The sequence below is a fragment of the Boleophthalmus pectinirostris genome, unplaced genomic scaffold (genome assembly GCF_026225935.1).
Source record: "Boleophthalmus pectinirostris isolate CB_2022bp ecotype Guang Dong unplaced genomic scaffold, ASM2622593v1 HiC_scaffold_3, whole genome shotgun sequence".
Taxonomy (NCBI): domain Eukaryota; kingdom Metazoa; phylum Chordata; class Actinopteri; order Gobiiformes; family Gobiidae; genus Boleophthalmus; species Boleophthalmus pectinirostris.
The window spans coordinates 12,435,452-12,441,527 of NW_026571299.1; the positions used below are offsets into that span (position 1 = coordinate 12,435,452).

General features: G+C 41.4%; 1 pseudogene; it reads right to left on the reverse strand.

Annotated features, from left to right (window-relative positions):
• Positions 1-5,512: 5,512 nt before the first annotated feature.
• LOC129411153 (5S ribosomal RNA) lies at positions 5,513-5,630 on the reverse strand (annotated as a pseudogene).
• Positions 5,631-6,076: the final 446 nt, after the last annotated feature.

Here is a 6,076-nt window from a genome sequence, read left to right on the forward strand (position 1 = left end):
GTGATTGCATTAGATGAGTCAAATGCAGAGGACAAATTTGCTTATGGGAACATTGAGTATTCCATAACATAAAAACCTCCCCTGAGATAAGTATGGCTTTGTTCAATCCTTGTATCTGCCCGCAGTAGTAAAGTAATACTATAGTACGTACTCTCCTGAACAAATGCACAGTCACGGCTTCAGGGGCAGACTGGAGTAAGTGATACAAGCCCAGTCAGTCAATAGGATCAGAGCACAAGGTCACACTAAACATAGTCCATTATCGACACAGAGAAAAACTATCTGTACAGGGGAGGAGGGAACTTCGGCCACACAGAGGACAAAAGCTTTCATGACCACTAATGTGAGGATGTGGTGCATGGTCAGGCTCAGTCACTTTATCTCGATCACTCACCTGATATGAGGAAATAATGTTAGGGGGTGTAAATTCACAGGAGTTTAGGAAAAGTCTCACAAGAAATGCAAAAATGACTAACATGAAAGGGATATTAGTGTTTGAAATGGAGAGACAGCCAGGCAGTCTTCTTCTTCTTCTTGGTGTTTAATGGCAGATGGCATTAACGCCTAGATTGACTCATCAGCCGGTTTCGCTTTGTGGAAACCGTCTGTCCTCGCAGCATTAAGATTTGTTTGCTCAATGATATGCTGATGCTTTTTTATTTAACCAGTCGCTGCTGTTTGATCGTGATGTATGTAATGCACCGAAGGGCAACAACATCGTTACCCTTAATAAATTTCACCAAACATTTTCTTTGTTCCGGCTTTAAATCCTTGATCTCGGGAATCATTGCCAACACAGAATGTCTGTCTTCGTCTACATTCATCTCGGTCACTTTGTCTGTTGTGCTGTACCACAAAAGGGACCCAGACGGGCACTTGAGTTTGACGTCATGGCTTCACAGCTCTTCACTTATTGGCCGTTGCGTGATCTACAACTTCTGGGGTTCTTGCAAACCATCTAGTGTATTCCGATTCCTGACCTAGTCGCTGAAGAGAAATGAAATTGAGCAGAGGCACCAGGTGGCACCAGCCTGACAAATTAATTCCTGGTATAGTCTATAACATAATCACAATCACAGCAGAGGCCTTTCTCACATGTTCAGAGGACTGTTCCAGGTTTTAGCTGCATAAAACTGAAACTCTGACTCCCCATGTTTAATCCTGACTCTGGGCACCAGCAGGAGGTCATTCCCCTGAGGTCATTAGCTATACATGAAACTGTGTGGCCTGGTCCAAAAGGGGCTTTCAGGAAAAATGTGTACACGTTTAGAAAGAATTCCACATATACTTCTATAAATAAGACACCCTGGCTTTACTCTCAAAGAGAACCTGACCAAGAATTCCTGTTGCTGATGATATTTTGGTCACTTTGGTCAGGTTTTAAGTAGCCCTGTGTGCCCCAGTCTCACCTTCGCACTGTTTACAGCTTCAGTCCCTTATTTTTCTTTCTGCTGTCCTTTGTAAAGCTCACCCTGCCAGTCCCTGACTACTAAAACAGTATTAGTTGGCAGAAACACTAACCCAATTATGGAGCTTTGATCATTGGTGTTGAATAGTGTCATTTTGCCCTTTGACCAAACATCTCACACACACATGGAAACACACACACACGCAGAAATCCAATCATTATTTGATCTGATTATACAGTGCGTCCTGTGAACAGTGTAATCTGATTTATTTCAGACAATTGCCACAATCCGATTTTGAGAAAAGCCTAGGCAATATTGCTTTATTTGCATTTGCATGAGTGAAGCGCTTGAAGTAAAGCGTCATAAAAAGTATAAAACTGTAGTGTGTGGCAGAAACTCAGCAAACAAAAGCCATTTCTGGGGAGAGGAGCTCATGTTAAATGAAATGAAAAACCTCGGCATAGTCCATCTTCTATACAGAATGAAGTGCAGCAATAGTGACGAGTATCAAAAGTTTAAAGTTTTCCTCATCACAAACATACATGGGGTTGTGTTTTGTTTCATTCGCACGTTTGAGTAATTCTTTATTATTAGTCTGTCTTCAAAAATCAAAATGCTCTGTTCCATAACATACATTAATATTAATGAACATAATGTGCCAAAAAGCGTGGTGTGTATGTGTTAGCTTATATGAATTATATTTTGAGTAAGGTGGCACATTTCAGTATCTCCTAAAAGCATTTTGTGGAGTTTTTCACATGATTCAGATTCAAATAAACAGCAGACTGGTGCCACTGTTGATCCTTGTGACTGATGAAAGTTTATGCATCAGGTAGCAGGGAGGCTAAAGAGACCCAGAACTCCATGCTGTTCAGTCTAAAGTAAAAGTGTTTTTGAATTTTCAATACAAGCAGAGTCTAGAGTCACTTTGGTGAATATAGTCAGGAATGACAACTGAGCAGTTACTTCTAAATTTCTAGTCTTCATATTAAACATAATAATAGATTCTCTCACATATGTTTGAAAATATGGAATACCCTAGTTCAGATGTATGGGGGATCTTCAGTTTAACTGCATTCAGGTTTTCAATAAAGGTCCTATATTACACCACACTGACTCTTCAAGTATCTCGGGGTCTTGTTCACGAGTGAGGGGAGGATGGAGCATGAGATTGACAGGTGGATCGTGCAGTGTCGGCAGTGATGCTGTTGCTGTATCGGATCGTTGTGGTGAAGAGGCAGCTGAGACGAAAGGCAAAGCTCTCGATTTACCGGTCAGTCTACGTTTTTACTCTCAGCTATGGTCATGAGCTCTGGGTAATGACCGAAAGGACGAGATCGTAGATACCAGCGGTCGAAATTATTTTCTTCCGTAGGGTGACTGGGCACTCCCTTAGAGATAGGGTGAGGACTGAGGAGCTCAGTCACACGGGAGGAGCTCGGAGTTGAGCCGCTGCTCCTCCATGTCGAGAGAAGCCAGTTGAGGTGGCTCGGGCATCTGTTCTGATGACTCCTGGGAGCCTTCCTCGGGAGGTGTTCTGGACATGTTCCACCGGAAGGAGGCCCCGGAAAAGACCCAGGACAAGCTGCAGGGACTATGTCTCTCGGCTGGCCTGGGAACACCTTGGGGTCCCCTCGGAGGAGCTTGAGGACGTGTCTGGAGTGAAGGAAGTCTGGGAGTCCCTGCTTAGACTGCTGCCCCCGTGACCCGGCCCCGGATAAGCAAAAGAAAATGGATGGATGCATCTGAAAGAAACTTGAAAATTAATTGCCAAAAGTGAAAATATGGAATATCTTGGTTCAGATGTATGGGAGTATCTTCAGTTTCCTTGCATAAATGTTTTCATTAAAGGTCCTAGATTACACCAAATTGACTCTTGTAAGCTTAAAGCCAGGTTATAATGTTGCTGGAGTTGTGTTTTTTTTTCATTCACATGTGTTTGAGTCATCCTAGTTTATTAGTCTGTCTGCATCTCCAAAGCTCAAAATGTTCTTTTCCATCTCATGATGTCTTCAAGTTTTCAAGTTAACAGCTCATTTTACCTTTAGTTCAGTAGAAATTGGCAATTCCAGAGGTAAAATTATCCAAATGATTTTAAAACTCATCCTATATGTGCAAGGTCTGAGTGTTAAACATGTGACTGAAACAAAACACAACTCTAGGTCTGTTTTTGAGGAGGAAACAGTGTAATACGGGCCGTTTGAATTGTAAAACCTGTAACCCTGCGAAGTGTGACCCCTACTTTAGGTCCAACAACACACTGAATAAATTTAACTTTAATGTTACTGTATATAATTGAACTCATTATACATATGGAGCGCTCATTTGTCTCATAAATTAATCTCTGGTGTAACTGCTGCTATTATGTCCCCTCTCCCTCCTCACATCAGCCTCTCCTCTGTGTCTTCTCCAGGACAAAAAACCCCACACTTCCATCAGACCCTCTTCCTTTTCTTCTTCTTCCTCTTGGTCCATATGTGTCTGTGGGGAGTGCAGTTCATTTGGCCTGTACTCTGTCTCTTCATTAATATCAATGTAACGTGGGCCCCTGTGTTAAACATATCAGAGGGGCCACACAAAGCGCTGCTATTAGAGATAATGACTATAATTGCAGCTATTGACAGATTAAAGGCCTCATCTGCTACATCTAAAGGGCTCCGGTGCTGTGCTGCTCCTCTGAGTCTTTGTGTAAAATGTGTTCCCATCTTTCAAGCACCGAATGGAGAGGAAACAGACCGGGACAATGGTTGTGTTTAAAATATATCGTACTGGGAAGTGTGATGGTACCTTAGACTGAAAGTGACGTTACTCATAGCGTTCAGTTCCAGTCAAATGAAGCTCACAATGCTGGCGGTTATAGGAGCAAATTTGGGGCCAGGTCCATTTTAGGAACAGTAATGTATTTACGTCCAAAATAGCAAAATAAAAACACTAGTATCATGTAGCTCACAGCAGCAGTTACAGAGAGAGAGGAGACAGTTTTCAATCAATAGATATTTTTCACAACGGCTGGAAGTGCCGCGATGTAGGGTAAACGTCACTTATGATAATGCTTTTCTATGGCAAAATGTCTGTGGAAATGTCTCGTGAATTTTCCACCAGCTTCATAAATCTGCCCCATCACCAAATCTTCAACCAACAAGGTCGACAAAGGATGAACTTCTGTCCATGAAGAATTTATCCACAACTAACAAGGTAAAAAAGACGAAAACGTAAAGGCGAACAACAACGGCGCATTAGTGAACTACTCCTGAGCAAAACTAACATTACGGTCATGAATAAAACATAAGTAATGAAAAATTCGTTAATAAGTAACTTGTTAACTCAGACTGATTCTAGAATTAAAATAAAAAATGTAGGAAGTCTGGGAGTCCCTGCTTAGACTGCTGCCCCCACGACCCGGATGGATGGATGGATGCATCTGAAAGAAACTTGAAAATGAATTGCCAAAAGTGAAAATATGGAATATCTTGGTTCAGATGTGTGGAAGGATCTTCAGTTTTCTTGCATAAATGTTTTCATTAAAGGTTCTATATTACATTAATTGACTTTTGTGAGCTTTTACCCATGTTGTAATGTTGCTCGATTTGTGTTTTGTTTTAATCACACATGTTTGAGTAATCCTGGTTTATTATCTGCCAACATCTCCAGAGTTCAAAATGCTCTGTTCCACCTTATGTCAGCAGTAAAATAAAATAAAAAATGTATTTTATGATGTAGATATTGGCATAGATAGAGATTTGTGCAGTTTGAATGCTACAGATGTTCACAGATCACATGTCGAGCATTTAACCTGCACAAATCTCTCTTTCAATGCTAATATTTACATGATGAGAAAGTAAGTCTTTATTTATATATACTTTTCACAGACATATGTCAAAAAGACATTACAGAGCATTTTTAAAATAGATTCATTATTCTTTTTCTCCACACCCAGTGGTGGTAAGCTACTCTAGTAGCCACAGCTGCCCTGGGGCATACTGACGGAAGTGCGGCTGCCATGCCAATCCCTCCGACCACCACCACTCACACTCACACACCACTTTCATACTAGGCAATGTGTCTTGCCTAAGGACACAACTATAGTTTTTGCGACTGGCGCCCCACTGTGGCACCTGATTTTCCTAGTGGTCTCCCATCCAAGTACTAACCAGGCCCGGCCTTGTTTAGCTTCTGAGATCTGACAGGATCAGACTTTGACAAGCCGGTATGGCCACATACCATACCACGAGTTTTACAAATTACTTATGTTTTATTCATGACCGTAATGTTAGTTTTGCTCAGGAGTAGTTCACTAATGCGTCGTCATTGTTCGCCTTTAAGTTTTCGTCTTTCTTACCTTGATAGTTGTGGATAAATTCTTCATGGACCGAAGTTTATCCTTTGTCGACCTTGTTGGATGAAGATTTGGTGATGGGGCAGACTTATGAAGCTGGTGGAAAATTTGTGAGACATTTCCACAGATATTTTACCATAGAAAAGCATAAACAAAAATGATGTTTACCCTACATCGCAGCACTTCAGCCGTTGTGAAAAAGGTCTATTGGAAACCAAGTTGAACAAGCTGGAACTACCAATACAGTCCATGGGTGTTACAGGAAGGTACAGAGATGAGGCCCAGTTGAAGCAAGCATATTTATTCATTGCAAAACAGTGTAGTCTGACAA